This window comes from Canis aureus, chromosome 13, assembly GCF_053574225.1.
Source record: "Canis aureus isolate CA01 chromosome 13, VMU_Caureus_v.1.0, whole genome shotgun sequence".
NCBI lineage: Eukaryota > Metazoa > Chordata > Mammalia > Carnivora > Canidae > Canis > Canis aureus.
Genome location: NC_135623.1, coordinates 47,844,543 through 47,872,530, shown reverse-complemented (window position 1 = coordinate 47,872,530; position 27,988 = coordinate 47,844,543). Strand labels below are relative to the sequence as shown.

General features: G+C 40.5%; 1 protein-coding gene and 1 long non-coding RNA gene across 6 annotated transcripts in view; one reads left to right on the top strand and one right to left on the bottom strand.

Moving 5' to 3' along the window:
- The window catches only part of IGF1 (insulin like growth factor 1), a 75,068-nt gene that overhangs the window by 10,442 nt on the left and 36,638 nt on the right, over nucleotides 1-27,988 (top strand). The window lies entirely within an intron of this gene.
- LOC144282445 (uncharacterized) lies at nucleotides 206-27,583 on the bottom strand. Its single transcript, XR_013350882.1, has 6 exons — nucleotides 27,389-27,583; nucleotides 26,616-26,687; nucleotides 26,313-26,351; nucleotides 18,150-18,285; nucleotides 16,155-16,222; nucleotides 206-1,545 (listed from the first exon to the last, which is right to left on the bottom strand). It is a non-coding gene; the product is annotated as an uncharacterized LOC144282445 (long non-coding RNA).

Here is a 27,988-nt window from a genome sequence, read left to right as displayed (position 1 = left end):
TTAAGAAAATTACTTATACTCTTTGTTCCTTAATTTTCTCATCTGTAAAACGGGTCCTACCTCATAGAACTGGTGTTAGGATTAAATGAGTTAATGTATTAGAACATATTAACTTAGAATACTGCCTGACACATAGTAAGCACCATACACATGTCAGCAGGGTTTTTTAAAAAGATTTTATTTATTTATTTATGAGAATACACAGAGAGGAGAGAGAGAGGCAGAGACACAGGCAGAGGGAGAAGCAGGCTCCAGGCAGGGAGCCCGATGCGGGACTCGATACCCGGTCTTCAGGATCACGCCCAGGGCTGTAGGCGGCGCTAAACCGCTGAGCCACCAGGGCTGCCCACATGTCAGCAGTTATACTTGTTTACTCTCTCGTGGGGTCTGTTTCAGAGTCTATTGCAAAGGCTGAGGTATCTGAACAGCCCAATTAGTCATACATTCATTTTCTCTCCTTAGGGGCTGCTGATAAAACCTATTATTAGTAGTAATAGGTATATAGCAGTATCAGTAACAAGAAGAATATCTTGTGTTTAGCTAGTATATTTACTTTTTCAAAATCCACTTGCATTAGCTCTCTCACATTGGTTTTATTGGAAGGCAAGAATTATTGCTTCACTGGACAAATAAGAAATGTGAGACCCTGAGATTTTGTGACTTACCTCACAGGACAGATCCAGAACCAAAGTTAAGGTCTCTTGTCTCTAAGAAGCATGTTCATTCAGCCATTTACATTATTTAGAGGCTCAAAGTGTTATGGCATAGGGAGATGCTTCCAAAAATACCAGTCCTCTTCTGAGGGAGGGTAACCCAGTCGATTCTGAACACTTCGTTGAAAGGAGTCATGAGGGAGATAGTTATGTGATGCATTTCATCTTCCAGAAAAATTTAGGAAATACTAATAGAATTTCCCCCAGAGTGCATAAGAAAAGTCTTTGATTAGGGGTTGCTGCTGTCCAAAAGCCTTCACAGATTAGACTCCACTCAGATGGAATTCAGCCCACCTGTGAGCACCACGATACTCAATATGATCTGAGGGAGCTTCTTTTCTGGCCAACTTCAAGTTTCTTCCTTCCCTACCAGCAAACCTCAAGTGCCTCATTTCCAGCAGCTCTTAGCTCTGTTGGTTTTTCTCAAAGACCAACTGATAAAGGTCTGTTTACTTTGACCAAGAATATTTCTCTGGGTGTTATAAGAGAGGTGGTAAAGGAGAGGTGGTCACAGGGTGCCATGATCCAGAGTATGCTAGACAGGAAGAGGCTTCTCCAGCTTGACCATGGAAGGACTTATGAGAGCAGCCAGGGGCTTGGATGTGCAGGCATCATTCAGCCAGTTGTTTGACACTATTGGTTTCAGATGTCTCATATCTTACATGGCTGGTAAGTTAGGCATTTGGGATCCAGAAGAGAGTTTTGATGTCCTTCAAATTTCCTGGGCCACCATACACCTTCTCCAGACATTATGTACCATGCCAGCATTCCTCAGGGCCTCTGTTAAGGGCTGACCTCATTCTGCCAGCAGCCTTCCTTCCTGTTTCACAGCCTATAACAAAAAATCAGACATTGAAAACATGTACAAGATCTCTCTCAATTAGATTTCTCATTGTTCTCAATAATGGGCTACAAAGCCTTTGCTCTTTTATGCAGCCAGACGTCTTTGACAACCATGGTGGCAAAAAATCGTTTTTGCACTAAGCTCCTGCCCTGGCATAGTTCCATCCTATACCTCTCTGTAAAACATCAGCAAGCTCTTACATCACAAAGAATTACTTTTGGTTGCCTGGAAAATTCAAATCCTCAGGCCTTATTAGCTGTTAGAGTAAGGAGATGACAACACAGCATTTTGTCTTTATCTATATGCGAGATCATGTTTAAAACAGCAAAGAGCTGTTATTTGACATGCAATTCCTTAACTGCAGTAAGTTGTACGCCTATTTAATGCATTGTTTAGTCTCACATTGGCTAAAGCTACTTAAAGAAGCACTTGGCAAGCTCTGGCTTTTCATTCTTGGCATAGCTGCCCCTCTTACTTTTTCACTGAACCTTGGTATTTATACCAAGAAAAACCCTTCAATTACTTTATATCTGGCATATTGCTTTATGCAATTGGCCAGAACTTTTGCACGTGGCCCTCTGCATTTGTCCTAAGGTAATTAATAGCTTTGCAATATTTGATCAGCAGCAGCACGGACACAAAGAAATTATGCAACCAGTAGAGACCACACAGTCTTTTAAATTAAAACCTTTTGCATTTAATGCTCAGACATACTACATGATAGGGTTTCCAAGCCAAAAATTAAAGAAAAAATTAAAAATTAGAAAAAATTAAAAGCATGCTAAAACCCCTGTGATGATACCCAAGAATCTGGTTATTGATTAAGTATACATCCCTCTAATACCTCCCTCTTAAAAATACCTGATTATTCAAAGGAAGTAAAATTAAAGACTGCTACAACCTTGGAAACCCTTGAAAAATAGTTAACATCAAGAAAGAGACTCAGAGAGGCGATGTGGCCAAGGACACACTTCTAATTAATGGCAGAAATATAAAAAGATACTTTTGATTCTGTTTTCTGATTCCAATGCAGAGCTTGCCCTTTGGCAGCCATGAATCATGCCTATGTCAGAATTACGTGGTAAATTAAAATGGCCTGGGAAAGGTCTACAATCAAGTTCACCCAAATAAATATAGAACTTGGTGGCTCTCTCATTCCAATGAACTCACCTGAAACTTAAATTTAACACTTTCCCTTGCTGTAGAAATTTGCACGAACTAAAGTAATTCCTTGCCTATTCCTTATACACTACACAAAATCTTCAGATGTGCTTTAGATCTTCCAAGTCCACTTAAGGTCATAATTTAGACTATTATTGTATATTATATTATTCTGACTCTTTGGTCACTCTCTCCAATGTCAACTTGGGTAGAGCTGCTTTGGAATGACCTAGCAAAGCTGTGCTCCTGGAAAATCTGAAACAGTCTGACGAGTTGTTGGATCAGCTTTTTTTCTGGAGATTTCTATGACGGCCTCAGGCCAAAAGAAATTTACACCTGATCTTTTCGCAGACTTCCAAGCAAATACTCTATTGAAACTCTTCGGACTTTCTTCTTTCATCTGTAGCTTTATGAGGTACTAAAAATGTTGTTGGGGGCGGGGGTCTTTTTAAACTGAAATTGGGTTAGTCATAGAGTCAATTCTGTGAATATTGCTGGGAAGATGGTACTACCTCTGTGCCATTTACCCTGGTGAAATGGCTCTTTCATCAGAGGCAAATGATTAAGAAAGACTGCACTGAGCCAACCTACATGCAGCCAACTCCCGATTATCTATGAAACTGGGGAAAGGAGCACTAAGAGTTAGAATTCTGGATTAAACTGACATAAGGATACTGTAGATTTTGGCCTCCTCACTTCTCCTTCCTCACTGCCCCCAGCCTCAGCCCCTTTATGAGACCAAGTGGCATGCTTTTAAATCCTACTTCATTCTCATACTCCCTACTCACCTTCCCCAGCAGTGCCATTGGCAACAGTTTCTCAGCCTCAGCACTGTTGATGCTCTGGGCTAGATAATTTTTTATTGGAGGAGGGAATTTATGCATCATGACTATTTAGCACTGTACTTGGCTATTATCCTCTGGGTGCCAGTATCCTTCCTCCCCGTCATGACAATCAAAAACATCTCAACATTGCTAGATGTCTCCAGGGTGAGGGTGTGGAATCACCCCTAGTTGAAAACTATTGGACTAGAGGTCTACGGAAGGGAAGCAGCTAGAGGGATGGGAAAGCCATGAGTAAAGTAACACAGGAACTATTAGTCTATGTTCCATTGCCCAGAGTAAACAATGAGAAGATTCATTGTGGTTTTAGAAACTTTTCTCTGAAAATAAAAAAAACTTTTCCCATAGGCTATCTAGAAGATATTGTAGGCACTCCTTTCATCTTATAGCTATGGAACTCATTTATTTTAGTAACAGCAGTAAAAGAAGGCAGAAATGGTGTAAAGCAAAACTTTGTGCTTAAAAATATGATTATGACCACCTGGAGCAAATGAAAAAGAAACCTGTTACCTATGGCCTCAATATTTATGGCCATTCCCTTCTTAGTCATATAATAAATAAGCTGTCAATGCCCCATAAGTGAAAAGGCCTGGTTCAAATACGGTGGCCACAATTTTTCTCTTCCTTTCTTGTGTCTTTCCTATCTGAATGTCACCAGAGACATCTGGTTATTACCCAGGAACAGCCCCAGCAGAAAAACAGAAAGAAGTTCAATGCATTGGAAATCAGAAGTTCCACATTTAAGCCTCACCCTGTTCCCATACTTAACAGCACTTCTCCCCCTTGGAACAATTAGGTAATATCCTTGGGTCTTACATTCCTCTTTATAAAGTGGGAATTAAAATATTACATCCGAGAGTTGTTTTGAGACTCAGCTATAGAAGGGCTTTGAAAACCTAAAGGGCCATCCAAATATGTTACTATTAATTGATTGAGTTGAATGTTTTTCCTTGTCCCTCTAATCACCACCACAAATTAGTTCGGTGGTTCAATTTCAATTATTAATGACATGACCCATTAGTTCAATTGTTCTGCAAGAATTACCTAGAAAAGTTAATTTGGTAGTGTATTGTCTCAACCTTATTAATTAGAAAGAAAAGTATGGGATCCCTGGGTGGCGTAGCGGTTTGGCGCCTTGCCTTTGGCCCAGGGCGCGATCCTGGAGACCCGGGATCGAATCCCACGTCAGGCTCCCAGTGCATGGAGCCTGCTTCTCCCTCTGCCTGTGTCTCTGCCTCTCTCTCTCTCTCTCTGTGACTATCATAAATAAATAAATAAATAAATAAAAGAAAGAAAAGTATGTTGGCATCCTCCATTAACATATCACTTTGCATTTAGACAGCCCAAGAGTTAACTAATGGATTTTTAGATGCTCACCCAGTATTACTGTTCATGTCCTCATTGTGGGAAGCAGAAAAAAGATAGAGCCTATTACTTTACCACACTAAGCTTGCTTACAGCGTCTGTCTCCAAGGTGGTTAGGTAGTCACTGAGGTTTCACACGTAGACAAAAGATTTCCATTCTCCCAAGTCAGCTATTGGTGATTTCTGCTCAGCTTCAAAATGCAGTGTTCAGCAGCGGGAATATACTTCCTAATCAGAAAAGTATCTCTGTACTCTCAGGTTGCCCATCATAACTGCTTCCTTATCTCCGTCTGACTTAGGGGAATTGATTTGTTGCTGTTTGAGAGTGGCTTTGATGAAATAAAAATTGTGAGTTTTATCACCATATGATCCACTGACTATGTGGCATGTGGTTCTTCTATTCCTGAGGCTTCACATCCAAAAGCTGTCAGAAACACAATATTTGACTCAGCAAAGACACTTTTGAACCTCACAATCAAATACTGGTTACTGCTGCCATGAATTTTCATTCTATTTTGAGCTCTTTCAGAAAAACAAAGTTTTTTGAGTTTTTTGGGGTTTTTTTTCTGTCCTACACGGCATCAGTGTTGGGCACTTAAAAAACTGCTTGATTTGATATTGACAAAATCATTCCAACAGCTATTTCCTCCTACCAGTCCCCTAAATTTACCCTCATGACATTCCATTTGCTACTGCCACTATTAAAGATCTGAGATTTAAAGTATAGAATAAAAAAGCTTATTTGAGGTATCATTTCTTGGGAACCTCTTCACTATTGTCCTGGAAAAAATATCTCCTAGCTCAACAGCCAGCTAATTATAGTCGACAGGTAATTTTCAAGGTCTACCAAAAGAGCCTTCACAAAGAAATTCTACCTGTGGAAATGGTTTTGAGAACAGAACCTCCACTCAGTTCCTCTCTATTTCATCTGAAATATTCCTACTAAAAGGAGAGATGATAGTCAAGGGAAGGCACATAACAAATGGTACCTCCTTGGCAAACAAGCCCCCAAGGTAGGAATAACCACTGGAACACCAGCCTTCAGAGAACACAAGTAGTTTTTATTTGCCAAAGCATAATTGAAGAATTGGAGATCTAGAAAGAATCATATAGAGCAATCTAGTTCATTGCACTTACTTCCCAGATGAAGGAAGCAAGGTCCAGAAAATAACATAATGGGCATAAGGTTACAAAGCACACTGGTGGGGAAGCCAGGACTGTAGTCACCTCCCTCAGTCTAGGGTACTAGGAGGACCCTTTAAACTTAACCTTGGTAAATTCACATGAAGGTAGTACTAGCAACTCAGAACTACTCTTTCTTTTGGTACAATGCATTAGAATAGTGTTTGAAAATCTGAGCCCTTAACCAATCAGAAAACTTCTTTTGCCAACTTCTATCACCCACTGGATAAAACATCATCAAGTTCCTTTATTCCAAATCTGATCAACCTGACTTCTTTATAGATTCTCATAGTTTGATGGATTGGTAGCTTAAAAGAAAAAAAATAAAAAACTAATTTCTTTTTAGAGATACTTTTAATTTCAAGTCATGTTAGTTGGTAGTCTAGTTTATGTATTTTGTATTGCTTGTTAACTCAGAAGCTACCCAAAACAAAGGATATTGTCAATGCATTATTTCTGTCTCCACACATTTCTGACTTGCTAGTCTTCTATGAAGGTCTTCCATGAAGAAGCTTAAATTTTCCTACGTATTTTGAGTTTTATGTTTCTTTCCATTAAATTTTCCAGCCGTTCATAGACATATTTAGTTTGGCAGAAGGTAGTGGTGACTCATGGAATGAAGAAATTTGAAAGCAAAGCTACTGAAAATGGATCTAATTTCTTTTCAGGGTAATTTGGGAGCGAACGATTGATAATTTGTCTGATTTTTCCTGGTTTCATCAGCTGCCATACTGCCAAATATTTGTTCCATATGGATGCTTTGTTATTACTGAAACATATAACAAATTTCATCTGCAACTATATCTAATATGGTCAAAGGGTAAGACTATTGTTGGCTCATTTTCCCATTGTTTTTGGCTGGATACCCTCAATCAATGGTTATCGAGTGAAAAAAACAGGATCATATTGAAACCATTTTCAACATGTTCCTTCCTATGGATTCAAGCATTTCACTGTGAGTTTGTCAAGCACAGCAAATGTTCCTTATTAAAGAGATGATTATGTTTTCGGCATAGACATGACTGCCAGTTAATTGCATTCACCTTATAATTCCACTCTCTTAATTTGGTGTAGAGATGTTTTTGGCTTCCAAAGATTCCTTCTTTTCTGCTGATTCTTGCCTCCTACTACGGAACAGATATTTGGGGATAGATTCTGAGAAGATCAATGACATACAATAAGCATCATTTCAGGCTTACCTTAAGATAGACAGTCTGTGGGCCCTGAGTCATTTGAATCATAAGACTTGTAAAACGTATTAGTGCCACAAATCTGGCTGGCATTTCTGTAGATTACTAGTGCTTTGCATGCAATTATGGAAATCTTCCTTACCAGAGAAGCCAGACAAGGGTTCAGTAACATTGCATGAAAACATTATGCTGTGTAAGCTAAAGACACAGAAGGACTTACTTCTGGCTGGTTCTGAGGTAGATGCTGATCACTTACTGCCTTAAAGTCATTCATCAGGTCATTGATTTCAATCAACAAAAATGATTTCAGTATCTTTCCCCAACAACAACAACAACAACAACAAACAATGGCAATAATAAGGAACAAAGAAGTCTCTTAGAAGAAACCAGATGTTATTTTTTTTTAATTTTTTTATTTATTTATGATAGTCACAGAGAGAGAAAGAGAGAGAGGCAGAGACACAGTCAGAGGGAGAAGCAGGCTCCATGCACCGGGAGCCCGATGTGGGACTCGATCCCGGGTCTCCAGGATCGCGCCCCGGGCCAAAGGCAGGCGCCAAACCGCTGCGCCACCCAGGGATCCCGAAACCAGATGTTATTGAAGACCATGGAAAGTGTTTTGTAGCAAGAAATAGTCTCTTGTTTATGACAGGAAAATTTGGTTTGACCAACAAATGTTCTAAGAGTCACACATATCACATAGTAAATACATAGTTTAGTGTATGAAAAGTGTGAGTCTTCACACAGAGAGTAGCCTTGTTACTCAGAGCAACTTGATAGCTTATTGGAAAAGCAAACTCAGAGGCTCTACCCCAGACTAATTAAAAGAAAAATCTACATTATAAACCAGACACCTACAGGATTTGTATGCTCATTAGGATTTGAGGAGCCCTGGTCTAGGGAATCACAGGAAATAACAGGTACATGTTGCTTGGTGACTCATCTGTTAAGAAAGAGAACACAAGCTAGTCAGGGCTGAACTCCCACTGAAGATTTGAAAAATCTTGTTGGGGCCAAACATGCTTGTGATCGTTAACAACATATATGCTGATTCAACCATATGAAGTACCCAATTCCTTCAGGTTGAGGAGCCTTTCCTCAGAGGAAGTATAGAACTGCTCCAAGGATAATCCCAAGGCCTGACCTTCTGTGAACTGGAAATTGGAACTCCTAATTGCTGTGGCTGCAATTTCCAAACCCATCACTGGGGCCAGGAACTGAGATCCAGTCCTTAAGATCTTGCCAGCTTCTTTTTCAATAGTTACATTTTATAAGAACAGCCAAGCAAGAGTCCTTTAAAAAAATATTTCTAATTGCATTGAGTGGACAAATGTGTGTTTTACTCATATCAAATTGCTTCCCTTGTCATGCTTAGCCAGTTTCTAATATTATTTCTTAGGACTCTGAGTTGATTAGTTCCATTAGGTTTGCTATTGGAATCTAAAAGAAATGGTTTTGAGCTAAGAAAAGTGGGATTCTGTCTCTTATTGGAAGATGAAGGGTAAACTAAAACCACTTTCCAAAGAGGCAGCTGGCTCCCCAGTTGAATGCCTTCACTAGACCCTTTCTGGAATTTGGCAAGTTCCCAAGCCTGAACCTGTTAATGAAGGTCCAGATATCTAAAGGACACGATTGTTCAGAAAGACCTCAACCTACAGCAAGGCAGGTACAAGTTAGAGAGGGCCAGTTTATAACTTCTTTTCCTTGAATGACACTAGAAAAAAGAGGGAGATCTTTGGATAGGGACTTTGGGAATCTTGGATTTACTCAGAGGTTTACCACTAAATAACTTGGTAAGTTTGGTGAATAGTCCCAAGAGTCTCAAAATCTGTTTCCATTGGAACAATAACATTAAGATGAACCATGACATTCCACTTCTGAAATGGGGTCACTCTGATCTCTTTTCACAGTTCTCCAGGGAGAAAATAATAAGTCATAGATAATAGTTTTCACATTCTTGTCATACACATTTTTCTTAAACTTTTAAGTATCTATCACCTTTTGATTGTATTCAATTCTAGGATTGGCAGTATTGGACTTAGCTCACAATTGTACATTTATTTTAGTTAGACTTAGTCCACAGCATTTTAATGCAATATCCCTTACTCCTTGGCACTCTACCCGTTGAAAGAATATTGACAAGATACTCTTGAAGACCTTTCCCAAAACTAACATTTACTGTTGTTTCATGCTAATCTCTAAAATCCTTTAAGAAATCCAACTGGATATAGAACTATTGTTCTTTATTAGCATTCTTCTTTCATCAGAGCTTTAGTAAAATGTATGGAAGTAAAATTATGGCATTAACCTGTTTAATTATAGCATCAACTGGGTACCTGTTCTGTGCTAAGTACTGCCCAAGAGAGGGGCATGCCCCTCATGGGCACTGCCCATGCCTTCAAAGGGATTTCTCACTCATATGTGAGGACCCATTAAATATCAATTTTGAACCCCAACCTTGGATCAGATATAAATGTTTCTCCCCTAGATTATTTCAGCTTACACCATTCATTGAATGCCCTCTTGTTGGCAAAACACTGATGATGAAAGAAATGAGTAAAGATACCAACAACCCTCATGGAGTTACTTTAGAGCAGATGTCCCAAAATGGTATCCTATTCCACCCCACCTGAATCTAGCCCACAAATACATTTTGTTTGCACCAGAAAATATACTTTTAAAATTTTGGAATTATAAAAACCAAGAGATTTTAAACAAAAACAAAGATTAACAGTTTCTCTTGAAAAGTTAGGTGATCTAGCATTGCTGGCCAGCATTCCTGAGTAGCAGCTATTGGCGAGAGCTTTTTAGGTGGGACATATGTCCCTCCAGCTCACCACAGTGCCTTACAGGCTTGCTTTATTCATTTAAACACCTACCTGGCCTCAGCTGACATGGACCTGTGCCACTCCTACCCCAGATATACAAAATCTCTTTGGATATTAACTATGCACCTTCCTCCCTTATTCAACACAATATTCATTTACTGCCTTGCATTACCACCCACATATTAGACTAGCCACTGCTGATTCATGTAAATATGACACAAAACTTTTCTTTAAGGGGCTTCATGGTTCTCCTCAAATATAGCAAGGGTATAGCTCAGGTAAGATTTAAAAGATGATCAAGTCTTCCTGGTGAGGGAAGAGCCTAAGTCTGAAAAACTGAACATTCCATAATTTAGAGATCATCAAAGGGATATTTCTTCAAGAGTAAGTCAAGTTTTTGGCCAGTGACCTTAAAAAGCAGGAAAGACCAGGTTCCCAGCCAATGCAACGGACAAGTTATGCAATCACTCCAAGTGTTTAGGACAATGGAGGCCATCAAACCCAACTCTTCAGACAAAGTGAGTTGTAGCATTGTAGTTTGTTTTGCACCAAGATCCAGAACAGCTGTTACCAATTCACTGGAAGATTACACATGTGTCCTTCCTTCCATTCCCATCACTATTTAGGACCTCCTCATCACTCACCAAAACTATTGCAACAGCCTCCTCAATGATCACTCTGTGTCCAATACTACTTGACACCAGCCATCCCACCCATGAAATTAATCTTTCTAAAGCACAGTTCTAATCACTTTATTCTTTTTCTAAACAACTTCAGGGACCATCCATGGCTAAGTAACTTGAATCCAAACTCCACAATTTGACAGTAAGGCATTTTATATAACACCTCTATCTAACTTTTTCCCTTCCTACCATTTCCCTACAACAAAGCTCACAAACTGGCAGTCTGCAAATTGTATCCAATCTTCAGAAGTATTTTATGGGCAAATGGCAGTGTTTTTACAAAACTTTGAATAATCCGTCAATATAAATGACTCTTACTTCTACATTGGCACCAGAATCTTCACCACTTTTGATTGCATTACTGTGGCCCAATCCTTCTTTACATGATTTGCTTGGCTTTTCTAGACATTTGAGTTTACAAATGTTCTCTACATATTCCAACATCGAACCTAGGTGATTTCCTAACATAGATATTATTTTCCTGAGCTTTCCTCCTGGGATTTTTTTCAAATGTCACCTGCTCAGAAAAATCTTCTACCAGATGTCAACTCTCTTTCCTCTGAATAACAATAATATTACTCTTACAACTCTTATAATCTATTCTATACTGTGCTTTTTGGTGAGTGTTCATGCTTTATACCATCTGGTTTGCTATTAGCTCCTCAAAGGTGAGGGCTGTTTTATTAATCTTCTGTAAAATCCCACATACTCCCTCGTACAGTCAATGTCTGCATGGAATTAATTAAGCTATCCATTTTTCTTTGGCCTTCCAGGCCTACATTAGTTGTGTGTGCCCATAAGAAGGTAGTAACTCATTTGAAATGCAGACATGACTGAGTCGGAAGGTCCCCATGGACTTCTAAGCATTTTCAAGTAGAGAGTGAGAAATGCTGTATCTAAAGGAAACTACTGAGGGAATTTAGGTAAACAGAACATGATCCTTTTTGTTGGAAGCCGGCTGTGATCTTCCGATTAAATCCCTATTGCATGTCTCACAAGGAGCATCAGCAAACCCTTTAGTATGCTCGACTTTGTCAGAATTACAGGAGTCAGTCTATTCCTGGGGGTCCAGCTGAAACAGTGAGTTGAGCCAGTGCCAGGAAGAGCACAAATATGCTGGGAAAAAAATGAAACAGAAGGAACTCTGCACACTGCATTCAAAGGTATCCATTTCCAGACTTACCAAGCACCCAAAAAGGCACTCTCATTCTTGTTTGCCCTAGCAGGAACAAGTTGCAAGGAGTCAGAACTGAGCGGCTCCAGAAATGCATCCAACTTAATGGATTTTGGTCAGAATGATCAGGTATAGAATATGAACTAAAAGGAAGAAAGTTAGTCTTCTAAAATATAATTCAACCCAGCAATGTTCTATGGACTAATATGTACCCAGGACAGTGCTAGAAATCAAGGGAAAAGTAAAACAAGTACACAATGGAAAAAAACTAGTATATTAACAAGCACACACCATGTTTTCCAGAGGTAACAAAAGCCTGCCTTAAGTTACCTGCAATCTGGTTAAGAATGCAACCTTTACTCATGTGTAGAAATTATCATCAAGGTAAACTAACAGCATTAAAATAAAAATAAAATATAAAAATGGCATTCTTTTTTTCTATTTCTCTCCTGGACAAGATAGATGTCAGAACATGCTTACTAAATTTCCAAATGAATACTGAAAATTTCCATTCTCTCTCTACATATAGTCTTGTGAGGCTTTTCATTGATGTTTAAAAGGAAGGTAGAATTTGTCATCTTCATGGGCCTTCTGTCTGCCTGGGTTCTTAACTAGGTAGAGGTATGGATGTGCTCTGTTGCTTGAGAGAGGCAAGAAATACTGGGTGAGCAAGCTGCTTTGACTTTGAGTTGATGGAGAGTACATGAAAAAATCCCTCCCTTTGTGAAGTCGCCAGACCAAGTTTTCCAACTCAGGTCCAGTGATGTATCCAAATCCTACATAGAGTCATGAGGCTCCCTTCTACCTGATTCTCTCTATCTCTTAGTCCAGACATATCAGACACAGAGAACATGGGCATCATTGGCGCCTTTTCTTTCAGCACAAAGATTCCTTAACAGATATTTTTCCAAAATAAACAGAAATCCAACTGTGAGTGTCTGGGTATATTTGAACAATGTATATATATATACACATATACATATACATATACATATACATATACATATACATATACATTTTTTTAAAGGAGTAGCATCTTTTTTTTAAGATTTATTTATTTATTTATTTATGATAGACATAGAAAAAGAGAGAGAGAGGCAGAGACACAGGAGGAGGGAGAAGCAGGCTCCATGCCAGGAGCCCAACATGGGACTCGATCCCAGGATTCCAGGATCGCACCCTGGACCAAAGGCCGGTGCTAAACTGCTGAGCCACCCAGGGATCCCCCATATACATTTTTTTTTTAACCAAAGGGACAATGTTAGGTATCAGAATGGGCTCTGATTATGAGGTGAGGAGATCTGAACATCCTGAGGAGACTTGGCTTTGCTGGTTATAAGCTGGATGCCTTTAGGTATATCTCTTGCTTATAAACAGGGTACTATCAGCCCTGTTCTGCCTTCAAAAAGGGGGTTTTGTGTGTATCAGGCAAGATAATACCTGTGGTGTCATCAGGGAATCAAGGCCAGCTACGGTTTCTAGAGAAAATTTGAATAAGGTGTTGTTTGAATTCATGGAGTTGCTAGGCCAGAGTATATTCCAAAGTTGCAATTGGGTTAGCTAAGATGACATTCAGGCACCTTCCTCTAGAGGTTGGGACAGCCATTCTTTTTTGGGTCGTGTGTGTTTTCTTGCTAGAATTACAAGGGCAAAAGTAAGAGTAGCTATATTCTTGGTCAGTACTTCCCATAGTCCACCATCCCATGAGTAGGGATAAGAGGTTAATTAAATATATCTCTCGGGCAACAGAAATGATCAAGGCTGCCCCTGGAATACAGTTGCTTCAAAAAGTAGGCTTTTGTTTCAGGGAAAATCTCCCACAGAGAAACATGGAACACCAAAGAGAACTATAAATAGGACTATCATTTATGTCAATTATAAATAGATTTGTTCCCTTTTGATTAGAAGATTAGTTCTAGCTGAAAGTCTGTAGTTGAACTGCAATGAGGGAAAAAACTGACAAAATATTATTACATGCTAACAGATTTGATACCTTTTCCTCCCTGAGGTATTTTCTCTGATTTTCTCTAAATGAAGACATTTGTGTTTAGAATCCACTTTTAGTCTTTGAAGTACATTTATTCATACTTCACCACCTTCTCGGGATCTCTTCTTATCTTCTATATTATAATACACACACACACACACACACACACACACACACACACTACTTTTTAAATTAAAAAAATTGAATAAATTGAATATCAGTGTTAGGAATTCAAAAGAGGTAAAAATTCTCCTCAGAGGCTCCAAGATGATCACCATACCACATTAGAAAAGTTTGCCTTTTCATGAACATGAAGGAGATTCTTTACCAAATTGTGGGTCTTTAGCAATCAAGTATTAACATAATGACTGAAGGGACAAAGTAAAAAATCAATAGAGGAAGGGTTATATGCCATAGGCTGTTGCTGCTGAGCACTTGTCATATATGTAGCCATTTTCCTTTCATTCTACAGGGAGCAATATCCAGAGGGATCCCAACTCTTTAAGTCTGGTTAGCCAACTCCTTGTCCTCTGCTCATGTTCATGACTCATCTCTTCCTAGGTCCAGAGAGAGAAGTGGCAGCTTCCCATCCAAGCTGTCTCCTAGATTCATCCTGGGACGAGGGTTTGCAGATGAAGCAGCAGGGTGCTGCTGTATCAGGCATGATGGAATGCAACAGAATTTATGTCTCTTGCCTGCTAGGATGAGGGGATGGAAAACCTTATCTGAGTCTAACCTACATTGCTTCTTAGAGACTCCTGATCTCAGCTACCCCAGACTTAGCATTAAGAAAGAGGCTGTAGGTGAGAGTAATTGTGAGGAGAGGACAGATGCAATGAGCAGGGACCTTTTTCCGAAATTCCTCCCCCACTTTAAATGCCCTATCCCGGTTTAACTATAGGATATTTTAAAATGAACTTAGCTTGTCAACTGGAAGTTCACTGCCTGACCCAAGATTCAAGGGAGATTTCTGGAAAAACACTAATAGGGATTTGGAAGGACTGGGTGCCAACACATAAAGAAATATATTGAATATTTTTAAAGATATAAAATTCTTAGAACCGTTGGACAGGTTTCTGTGTGTGGCCTCTCTCTTCCAAGTGGCATTGCTCAACAGCCCAGCTCTCATCAGAATACTGACATCATGCTGTTGTGCAACTCACAGCCATTGCAATGTCACTTTGCTAACTGCACTTGCTGTGCATTCAACTACTGAGAAGCCGAGCAGCTTTATGTTTTGAGTCAGAAGTTCTGAGCAGGATCATTCCCGTGAAACCTGAGCCCTTGGTTCTTCTAAAAAGTCAAAATGCATTTGGATCTTACAAATGAAGAATGTCAGAGCCAATATTTTCCTCTTTAATCAAAACCTAGGAATGGCACAGTGGGTGGTTGGGGCCATGTCCTCCTCTTTTCTCATTCCCTTCCCCCACACTCCCAGCCAAAATTCTGCAGGCTTGAGAGAGCTGAATGGGAAAGAAGCTCTGGGCCTTGCTTGTTCAGTCCTGAACTTCTCTGCTGAGCACTGCATTATGGTGGCCTCTGACACAGTAAAATGTGAAAAGATGAGATTGAGTTCATCCATTTGTTCCCAGACTGAGAGGCACACAGAAAATAGGAAAGGCCTGTTCCCACTCTGCCTTGCATTCCCAATCAGGTATTTGGGATTCTGTCTAACGGCCTGACTTTACTTCCAATGTTGGCCATTGGACCTGTTGACTCTTTGGTGGGGACTCTTCCATCCTCACCCCCTTGGATCATTCCTCTAGCTCAATTTATGAAACATTTTTTTTTCAAAGTTGAGAAGATGATGCCCTTCTCCATTCTGAAATAGGCTAGTCCAGAATATTCTTGGGAACTTCATGAAGAGCTGTCTCTGAGTCCTGTCTTATGCACAAAGGTGGCAATGGCCTTCAGATTGGGTTAAGTGAAATATTAGCACATTCAAGAGACCAGGCTTCCCTTGTTCTTTTTGTGTTGCTGTCATCTTTCAGGGAATCTAGAAATGGCAGAGAGATGAATCTGCCCTTCCCTCCCCCTAGGGAAAAGGAAGGGAAAACCCTGACATCCCCCAGACCTCATGAATCACTCAAAAAGGTCAGTAGTAGCTGTGCTTAATGGGAAGTTTCAGAAAAAAGGCTTCCAGAAATTTGCCATGATGCCTGTGTAATGGAATAAGGATACTCACATTTGTCTGGAAGATCTGATGTTTAAGAGAGGCCTTGAATAGGCAGGATTTTGATAGATGGAGAAATCCTGGGCGGAAAAAAACAACTTAGTGAAAAAGCCTTGAATAGCAAAATATAGGGCATGTTTGCAGGTGTATAAGCCATACAGCCAGTTGTTGGAGTAGTAGGCTAGTGGAGAACAGTGCAAAATAAGCCTGAAGACATGGGTTAGAGAAACATTTGTATTGAAGAAGAATAATAACTAGCATTTTTCAAGCATTTATTATGTGCATGGTACTATTGTAAGCACTAATATGTGTTGATTCTTTCAATCCTCACAACAAAACTTAAGTGTATACTATCAGTATCCTCACTTTAGAGTGAGACTACTGAGGCAGAAAAGGATATTATGTGTATAAAGGCCCATAGTGTCTAAGTGGGACAAAAGCCATGGTTTTAACTCAGGCAGCTGACCCCAACATCCATTGTACCTGGTAGCCTTTCAGCATACTGCCCATAGAATGCCTCTATTCTTCACTTTTTCCTCCATCCCGTCTTCCCTAGCTATGGAAACACTGGATAACCTATAAGGGAAAGCTCACATATCCCTTCCTTAGTGAGATCTCTTCCAACTCCATCAGTAAGAATTTATCTTTCCCTACTCGAAGGTCCTCTTTATTTGTATCTACAGTAATTTTTCCAATCCTACTTATATTAGAGTTAGGTCCTTTACAAACTTCTACAGGCCAGAACTGTCATGCTATCTCCCTTTATACCCTCCGACTCTGAGATAGTGCTTTACATGTAGAAAGTGCTCAATTAACATACCCTGAGTTGAATACCAGAGTCCACTGGTTGAAGCCTAGGGAAATGTCCCCTAATCCCACCAAATCTCATTTATATCATCTTTCCAAATTCAAAACAACAACAAAGATTAAGAAATCTTGAGCCCTAGAGGGAACTCTACCACTCCTGAAATCCTACAGCCCATCAAAAACCATTTGGAAAAGCACAATGTGGACAGTCCCAGGCCACAGACCAAGAACTCCATTCCAGGGTTAGCCCTGCTTGGCTGGAAAAGAATGCTTGCTCTAACAGTGCTTTTAAAGGCTAAAACGTGGATGAAGCCCTCTCACCAAGGGCTGTGGGGTTCCAGGATTTCTGAGAAGGCTCCCTTTATCCTAATAAAGTTCTCAGCTTCTCAACCCCCAAATCCCAACTCCCTTCAGGAGATTCAAAAACACCCCATTTAATTAAAACCTCTTTTTCTCACATTGAAGTCACAAGTTTTCACAGGGTGCAACGTGTTGCTAACCCAGCAATTTCCAGACTAGACTGCTCAGCAAGGCAGGTGCTGTTTTCTTTTTACAGCCCATGTCCTTAAATTGCTTTGCTGCTTAGGTATAACTGAGGGCCAGGTCACTCAGGCAAATGCCAGCCCAAGCTCTCCCTCTTTCACGCAACTCTTCTGGCCTGAAGGATTTCTTTCTCCCACAGGTGAATGTATCCAATAGGAAGAGAAGGACTTATCTTTCTTAAAAAGTATCCTTTTAATGTTTGTCATTAGTTACCTCCATGCTCAGAGGGTCAATAACAACAAGTGTGATGCCTTTGAAAGGGCATCAGACAAGCATGTGGAATGGCCTACAATGATCTAATTGTCAAGGCCAATACTACCAATACAGATTGAGCTTTATAGATCTGTAAGGTTGAGTGCTGAAGTGTGGTGGATGGGTGCACAGGTATTTACAGAGCATCTATTATATGCCAGGCTCTGTAGCAGGTGTTGGGGGTTTAGTGCTGAACCAAACTGACAGGGCTCCTACTTGAGGTACTGATGGCTTAGCCAGAGGGGTATGGATGGCTGGTGATAAGGATGAACAAGGAATGATGAGTTATGCCCTGCAGTTGCCTGGGGTGGGGGGAATTATACAGTACATTCCCCCAAGCTTTCTTTTCTTCCCAACTGTTGGAATATTGTTCTAATCAATCTCCCACCTTCTTCTTCTTCTTACCTTTTCTTATTATTATTGCCCTCTCTAGCAGGTGTTGTTGTACACCCACTGCTATAGGCACTGGTGTAGACTCCTGGTGGCAAGGAAGCCTCGCTCTTAGGTTTAGTTTGGGCTCTTGCTCTTTCCTCTTCTTATCCTGGACAATCAAAGGAGGCAGCTTAATTGTGTGTTTCCATCAGGAGTCAAACTCATTGTTCGCCTCAATTTTTCTACATATACTGAGATATTCCAGATACACTGGAGTTTCTTGTCCTGGGAAGGCCCACAGTTCCTGAGGTGTTAAGTAAAGGAAACCATAAAATGTCCATGGGCCTATGTCTTGGCACCTTGATCTCAAGCTTCTAAAAGTGCCAGCTTCCTGGAAATGTATTACCTATTCCGTGTAAACAAAAAAACTAGAGAACGGTAAGAAACACTGGGTAGGTCTCCTGGTACTTGTTTGAGAAATATCCACATGCTCTGTGCGAGGGAGACCAGTGGTCTCTGGTCCTTGATAGAATCTGTAAGGAAGTCACCAGTTTTGATACAAATTCATTAATGAACTCAATACCAACCCAGGAGCCAACTGATTTACCTAGAAGAGTTCTGGGAACAGACGAGCCAGACTTAATGTGGGGAATCGTTGCTCAAATCATATCAAATTAGATATGAAACTGACCCATTTGATATATTAGAATGTATATTTTGACCTTGCTTATTTTTCTCACCAGTAGCCTTTCTGGTTTTCCAAAATGCTTTTTCTTTGTTCTCCTCTGACACTATCACAGACTAATCTGCTATAACACCATTACCTGAGGCTTCATTCAAGGCTAAACCTCTGTGATTCTATATCCCTAGACCCCAAATCTTGTAATTAACAGAAATTTAGGAGAAATGACCCAAGACTTTTCTTCTGAAAAAAATCTACCCAAGGTATTATTGGAGTCTTATTAGAATGGAAAGAATGAATCAAAATTAGATGCATACAAGAAGGATAGGATACGATAAACAGCATGTAGAACTTGAGAAAATAAAATAAAATAAAACATAGCAGAAACCTTGTTTAAGTGCACGAAATGAACTTGAAAGGAGAACCAGTGTGTCCTTTATCTGTATTTGCCAACATAGAGTAAAAATCATAATCTCTAAATGAGATGGTTGAAAACCCTCGCATCCAACCTATTTGGTGACAAGAGATTGAGAAATTCAGAGAAGCAGTGTTTTATCAGGTCTAATTTAGTCCTAGAGCTATTGGGAGTCCATTTGTCTCCAAGTGGAACATTGCCTGGTGTCTGTGTTTCTGTTCATGCAGAAAGCTGCTGGGGCCATCAGAGCAAGAGCAACTTCACAAAGAAATTCAGAGAGCAGTGCCAAAAGGCAAATACGATTCCTGTCACAGCCAAAATAGTTCACTTAGCTCTTTGTGTTGCTCTTTTACTCTGTAATGGAGCAATTTCTATGAAAGTTGTGTAAAAGTAAGATTTTTAGCTTTAAGCAGAAAATGAGTGAATTGGCAAGAAAAGCATGAAATTCAGTGAGGGAAAGAGTGATAGGGAAATAATATAAAAGCCCTGGAGAGGATGCTTCCTCTTTAGAGAATCCACTGTGTGAAAATCCACACTTGTAGAACAGATACACTCTGGATAGGTTTTCTCAGTTCAGAAAAATTTATCACTTTACTAAATGCTTTTTAAGTCTTCATCATTTGACTTAAAGTCATCGTAATGACTTCTCATTTAACGTGGTTGAATACTTCCTTTTGCTCTCTCTCTCCCTCCCCCCCTCTCTACCTTGCACCTATTGGAGATGAAAAAGGAGAACCCATGAGGTACAGTCAGTCCCTCAGAGGTCTCCGTGCCTACCCACGTTCGTGCTTCACTTCTACCATATGGACAACACTTAGGAATGTGACAAGCCTTAGGAATCCATGGTAGACCATTGGGTCAGAGCTTCTGTCAAGAATGGAGAGAGGGACGCAGATGGCTCAGTCAGTTAAGCATCTGAGTTTATCTCATGTCATGATCTTCAGGTTCTGAGATCCAAGCCCAGAGTCGGGCTCCCTGCTCAGTGGGGACTCTGCTTCTCCCTCTCTTTCTACCCCTACCTCCTGCTTGTGCTCTCTCTTTCTCTCTAGATCTCTCTCAAATAAAAAATAAAATATTTTAAAAAACAGAATGGAGATAGAGGGACTGTAGAATCCTAGGGTTGCAAAAAAACCTTCAAACTCATAAAATTCCTCTTGCTCTTCAACAGCAAGTCCTGACAGAAGGACTCTGCTGAACGCCCCACCCCCAACTTTACTGCCTCTCCCATCCTGCAAGCAGAGAAGCACAGCAATAGGGTGTTATACCAACCCATGGGATGGTCCTCTCTGATGAATAGAGGTCACCTCTCAGGAACTCAGCAAGGTTCTTTTTCTGAACCTTCATTATATCTGTACTTGCTCAGGCACTTAGCCTTATTCTGCTTTGTCTTACGTTTATTTATGGGTTGTTTCAACCCCTGCTGGGTCATAAATACCTTGAAAGCAAGGGCTTTGCCTTACCCAACTATTTTCATGTAAACTACCACACTTAGGATGGTGCATCTTAAAAATGGCAGATAACATAAAGTTTTGTTTGCTTTTTAAAGTGACTTTTTTTGTGTTTTTTTGGTTTCTTTAAGATTTTATTTATTTATTTATTTATTTGAGAGACAGAGTGAGCAAGAGAGAGAAAGAGAGCACATGAGCAGGGGCAGACGGAGAGGGAGAAGCAGGCTCCCCTGCTGAGCAGGGAATTTGATGTGAGGCTCCATCCCAGGGCCCTGGGAACATGACCTGAGCTGAAAGCAGGCTTAACTGGTTGAGCCCCCCAGGTGCCCCCAATGTGGCTTGTTTTTAAATTGAATTCCATCTTAGTTCTACAGGAAGACTACATTAGAAATTATTTTGTCATTAGAGATTTAAATTTCCTTAATATTCCCTTAATATTTAATCCATAGATAGTATGCCTAACACATAGCAGACAATGAATAAGTTTGTTGAATGAATTTGTGAGTGAATACATCAATGAACAGCTGCCCATGGAGGATGGTCCACTTCTCCCCGCTGAAGTCGAGGCAGCACTGAGAGAATTCTTATTTTTCCAACCCACCCTCTTCTGTTTCAGGCTAGTGTCACTGATACAAAGGTGTCATCATCACCGTTAATCCAATTCTGATGTAACCTGAACTTTTGCTCTGTGTAATCACAGATCTGGGTGATTTTCCTAGAAAAGAACAGCCCCTGAACTAAATTGTTAAATAGACAAAGTATAAACTGGGCCTCTTCCATATAGTCCAGAGCAAGGGAGGCCCTAACTCTGCTCTGCGCCTTTCATCCTGACTCCGTATCCCCTGCAACAGCACCTAGTAAGCCCAGCCACAGAATTATGGGAACCTCAGACTTGCCTGTTTTATACCTCATCCTACTCCATGCATGCACCCTGAGTGATCTATTACCTTCCTTCCCATAAATTCTGTATAAATATATCCTAATCCAATGGGACAAGGCCATAATGGGGTCATTTGAGGCACCAATAAAAAGCCAGTGACCTTCAGTAAACTTTGCTCTCTCAAGAAGTGGTTATCATTGAGATTCTGTGCAAGTAACATTTCAGGATTATATTGACTTACTCAACATGGAAGTCTATTTCTCTCTCACATAGAAGTCCCAAGATACATAGCTCAGGGCTGCTGAACTACCAGCTGAACAGAGCAGCTCAGGTATCCGGACTCCTTCTAATTTTCTGTTTCACCATGCTTACAGTGTGGCCCTCATCTACGCGGCCCAAGATAGCTACTAGAACCCTAGAACAGCATTCCTGCCAGCAGGAAGATTTTTTTAAAAGCAAAGGATACATGCTGGTTGTCCTTTTTAGGAAGGATCCCAGAAGCTGTCTTGTGAAACTTTTCACTTATATTCCATTGCCTAGAATTTGAGCAAATGGTGGCACATAGCTTCAAGGGAGGCTGGGAAATACAGTCAGCTGAAATTTTTTTTTTGGGGGGGCGGAGTTTCTATGTAGAGTATCATGTCATCGGCAAAGAGGGACAGTTTGACTTCTTCTTTGCCAATTTGAATGCCTTTAATGTCTTTTTGTTGCCTGATTGCTGAGGCTAGGACTTCCAGTACTATGTTGAATAGCAGTGGTGAGAGTGGACATCCCTGTCTTGTTCCTGATCTTAGGGGAAAGGCTCCCAGTGCTTCCCCATCGAGAATGATATTTGCTGTCAGCTTTTCGTAGATGGCTTTTAAGATGTTGAGGAATGTTCCCTCTATCCCTACACTCTGAAGAGTTTTTATCAGGAATGGATGCTGTATTTTGTCAAATGCTTTCTCTGCATCTAATGAGAGGATCATATGGTTCTTGGTTTTTCTCTTGCTGATATGATGAATCACATTGATTGTTTTACGAGTGTTGAACCAGCTTTGTGTCCCGAGAATAAATCCTACTTGGTCATGGTGAATAATTTTCTTAATGTACTATTGGATCCTATTGGCTAGTATCTTGCTGAGAATTTTTGCATCCATGTTCATCAGAGATATTGGTCTATAATTCTCCTTTTTTGTGGGGTCTTTGTCTGGTTTTGGAATTAAAGTGATGCTGGCCTCATAGAATGAATTTGGAAGTACTCCATCTCTTTCTATCTTTCCAAACAGCTTTAGTAGAATAGGTATGGTTTCTTCCATTATCATGGAAAGAAGGAGAAGATATTGGGCAAAAGAGAAGGAATCCTTGCCAGAAGGACCATCCCAGAGCCCTTTAAGTCAGGTCACTTAAGTCCTCACCTATGCACTACAAAGTCAAAGGTTGGTCTTGTGTCAGCCAGATCCAGAGGCCAATTCTGGCAGCATCAGGAAATCAACTGTGTGCTCTCTTAACCTTTTCCCATGCTATTAAATATGGGAATAATACCTTCCATTTAGGTTCCTATAGGGTGATGTGAGATGGCAGGTGGTGCATAGTATGGTGCCTGGCATGTAGTAGATGCTGAGCCCACACTTACTATTATTATTATCATTCTGCCCACATTTATTATTATTATTATCATTCTAAGACTCCAGTCTGCTCTGTAGCAGGCTTTACACCAAGTTGGGCATTGACAACATTAATAAAGCTCCTGGTGGCCGTGCTTCTTGAGCAATTTTACATCCTATCCATTAGCCAGATGTGTTAGAGCAAATGAATGGCTGCTCAAGAGAATGTCTTTATCCTTAGCTGTCCTTCCCCTTCTTTGTCAGATGGTGTCAAACAAGACAAAAGCAATTAATAAACTTCTCAGCACTGCAAGAGATGACAATTAGAATCAGCAGCACACTAAAAGGAGCCTAAAATGATGGAGAGGATAGTGAGCTTTTTAGAATACAAAGAGTATTCATTTCCACTTCACTCTGTTTATCAGGTCAAGCAAACTACTGTGGAAAAGTCACGCTGGAAAAGGGTAAAGAAATATATATACCACTTTGGTACTGCCCGCTATGCCACATCAAATAAATGGGTTAAGAGGTATACTGGGCTTTATTTTCCACTGTTTCATACTAAATTCCTCTTAGAAGAAGATCTAAGATGCACTAAATTCCTCCCATTGTTTTCTATCTAGTCAGGAAGTTACTATTCTGAAAAGTACTGTAGTAGAATGATTTCGTACTTGGGCAGACTTGAGTTTAAATTCTGGTTTGGCCACTTAATAGGAGGGTGATCTTGAGACATTAATAGACTTTTCTAAGCTTTGGTGGTTTCAACTGTAGGATGAGGATAATAATGGCGTTCATCTCATAGGATTGTTCTAAGAATTAATCGAGACAGTATATGTATAAATCAGATGTCCCCAGGTTTTCTGGTCTCCTTAGGAATCACTTTTATCCACTATTTACTTAAAATGGCTTGTGACCCCTTCCCACGTTCCATGGGAAGCCCATGTACTGCCCAAAAGCTCTGAATATTGGGGGCACCAGGCTTCTCCTTACTTAACTCACTCCACAGTCTGCTCCAGTACTATTTCCTCCTCCTAATTGACACTCTAAACTCCTGAACATGCCTTCTTCTGTCACACGCCCCCTTTGCTCTAGCCCATCAAGATGAATCTAGAGTACGAAAATACTGGAGGCAGGGGAGTCGTGAGTACCTGGAGCTTTGCAGGAGCCCCCAGAGCTATGATAACACTTGATGCAATTTATTGCCTGCCTGAACAAAGTGGGGAAGGGATAGCTAGTAACAAAGGTGACTGTAAAACTTTGAGTCTGGATAAGCAAGAGGATGATGGTGCAGACATGGACAAGTCCAGAGGAAGATTTGACTTTGGTTGACTTTGGTCAATGGCAAAGATGTTGACTTTGGTTTTTACTGCATCATAATGGTGCATTCAGAAGACAATTCCGATGGCTCATTATTGGTGCTGGTTCAAAGCTCAGAGAGACGGCACCCAAAGAAATAGGTTTGGAAGTTTTCTTGTACACATGATAGCCAAAGTATGATCCCCTCACCCCAGTATTTAAATTCTTTTTTTTATAAAGAATACACCCCAGTATTTAAATTCTAAGCTATTTTTTAAAATAAGAAGGAAGATATAAATTTTAGAATCTCAAAAGAACTGAGCATCATCCAATTATATCACAAATGATCTCCAAAAAAAACTCATTCCTTTAGGCTAGCAACTGAGTTCTTATTCATTACTATTTTTTCAAACTAAAATTTGGAATTACAGAATCAAAACATACTGCAGTTGGAATAAGCCCTAACATGTTCCTGACCCAAATGCTCACTTACATATGGGGAAACTGACCTGTTAGAGAGTCCAGGTGACCTATCCTTGTTCATTCATGCTGAATAGCCAGGTAACTGTAACCTACTCGTAGAATTTCTGTTCTTCCTTGCTAATTTTTTTCAGCTATGGTTCAGCTACCAAAGATATGTTTTTAGACATTTTACCTGATTAAAAATGTTCTTTCCAACTGAAGTACAAACACAGGTAGGTCATGAGGAGATGGTATAGAATAAGGAGTCAGAGGGCCTGGATTTTAGTCCCATAAGAAAGAACTGGTAATGTGACCTGGAGAGAGTCATTTAACCTTTCAAGATATCAGTTTCCTCACTTGAGTAACAAGGAGATCGACCTGAATTAGCTCTGAAATGCCTTGCAGCTCTGACGTTCCTTGAATCTTGGAGGTATCAACAGTCTCCAACTAGATCCACATTTTCTAATCCCACACAAGATGGAGAGCAAGCCCATTCCAGTATTTGGAGAGGCCCATCAGGACAAGAACTGGCCTCTCTCTGTGAGGGCTGGAGAAGGGAAGCAGCTGAAGCAACACTATCAGTTTCCTTCCCATTCAGAAGAGAACAATCGAGCTCCTCCCAGGGGAAGCCATTCTGATTTTGACAGTGCAGGGTCTGTCTTATGACGGGAATGGAGGATTACCATAGAATGGGGGTGCTTAGTGGCTGTGATTCTGAACACAAAATCAAAGATGGAAGGAAATCCAAGAGGTCCGTAGGTCCAGTCCCCTGTCTCTATCTAAGCCTTCCAAGGCAGATGGTTGTCATCCTACATTTAAAGATCTCCAGGGCAGCTTCCCACAGCGCCCTGGGTCAGCATGCTTCCCCCTTACAATCAAGAAATTCTTCCTGGTATTTAAGTGGAAACCCTTTCAGTATAGCACTCGTCTGTTTACCCTTGTCTGGTCTTCAGCGGAGATGAGGAAGACACTCTGTAATAATAACCCTTCTTATACCTGGCAGTGGAATTAAGTCAACTATTAGCCTTTTGGGGGGCTAAACCTTAACTCCATTAACTCCATTTTCCACCCAGTTCATCTTTTTTTTTCCTTTCTACTCCAAGCTGGATTCTTTCCACCTTCTCCAAATGAGTCTTAAAAATAGGAGGATGAAATCTGAGTCCCCACTCTAATTAAAACCTCAGCAATGCCAAGTTTTGTAGAAGGATTACTCTCTAGGCTTTCATTTCATAATTCTCGACATACGCCTGCTTCATATTACAGTTTTGTTATAGTACTTTCCTGCTGACTTGAGGCCCACAGCTATTTTGCTGTAGTACTTGTCTCTGTCAACTGGAGCCCATTTTTGCCCATTTTAAACATCTTCCTGCTTTTCATGATCTCCCCCATTCTACATGGTTAAAGGTCACTTTAAATTCTAATCTTACCTTCTAATACTTGAAGATCTTTTCCTGGCTTGGTGCAATCTGAAAAACATCCAAGTCTATTATTTCATTGAGGAAGGAGTCTCAATTATTTCCCCCATACCCACATGCATGGTTTGAGCATGAAAAGCACTGCAGACCAGCCTTCTCCAGTCATCTATTCAACAAACATCTTTCCAAGCACTAGTGATAGGCACTAGGCATACAGTCATGAACAAGTCACAATTTCTTTAACCATCCAGTAACATATACACATAATGTATACACACACATAATATATTCATGAAGTACTTAATCTTTGCAAACCTGTGGTGGGTAGATAGAGGCTGCAGCAGGGAACAGGACATATAAGGTTCTTGCCTTTATGGACCTCACATTCTAAGAAAAGTAGAGGAAGAGGGAGACAAAATATAAGTCAACCAATAAATAAACAATACTATGTCAAATCCTGATAAATGTTCTGAAAGAAGCAGTGGAATGACAGACATCATGGTGGTGGCTTTCCCGTCCAGGAAGGACCTCCCCAAGGAGGGGGCTCTGCAGACATGAGATCCTCACCGGGTTCTGCTATTCTGAACCTGTTGTATTTAGCAAACCAAACCTTCCTCGAGGTCTCTTCTATCAGACCCAGAATAACTTCTGCTGGGATGTTAATGGCTGATGATGCACTGTTTCTTAGTAAATTACTTACATTTCCAAAGGACTCTTTCATGTTCTTTAATCAAAAAGAATAATAAATGAATTTCAGGATACGGTGACCTAGTTCCACAGGAAGTGGATAGACATTCCTGGAAAACAAGGATCTTGTGGTCCCTCAAGTGTGGAGAGAGTGGACTCTAGTACCATCACATTGATTTCTTTGGGACAGGGTTTCTTACGACCTTGAATAGGTTAATGAACTGTAGAAGTCTCCCAAATGGGACATTTACAGCTGTTCCCTAAGCTTTTATTATGTGGAAGGATATTCTGTGATGAACATTGGGCTGAGGAGATGTCTTGGATCCTTTGGTGTCTTTTGACCTTGGGTTTGGCATTGGGGATATGGCTCCAAATCATAAGTGCCCAGTGTGCAGGCTCACCCTGGTTGTTTCTGAAAGGTATGACAGAAACAAGATGAGCTTCTCCATTAGCCTGGGCCTATACTTCTCTTGTTTCCTTGGGGAGACTTTGGGGAGTCTTCTGAATGTCTTAAATTTCCTCATTCCAGGAAAATCCACAAACATACATAATTACACATCATGCAGAGGGTTCATGGGTCTCCTACAAAAAATGCATTGACTAGAAAACTCCTAAGAAACTGTTCAGTGTTAAAGTTCTAAGGTTCTATTTTTTAGATCATAATGACCTCTTGGTTCATATTTCTTTACTAGCCTGTGGGTTTCTTGAGACTGGGTGTGCTACCTCTTCCTGAGCTCATTCAGCCCTGGTGGAGTGCTCAGTACACGAGGGATTCTAATACGCACCCGTGTACCTGTGGTCACCTCCTCAGAGGGTCCTGTGGTGGCTGCTGCCTGAGAAACAGCCAGGGAGGGTGGGGAGACCCCCCCAACAAAGAAGGACCAACCAACCCTGGGGATACCCAGTTGGCTTCCCAATTAGTGAATGAGATCATTTTCTCCTCTGATCTTTTCCAGAAATAGATCTGTGAAGAAGGCATGCACTGAAATGACCTAGCAAAG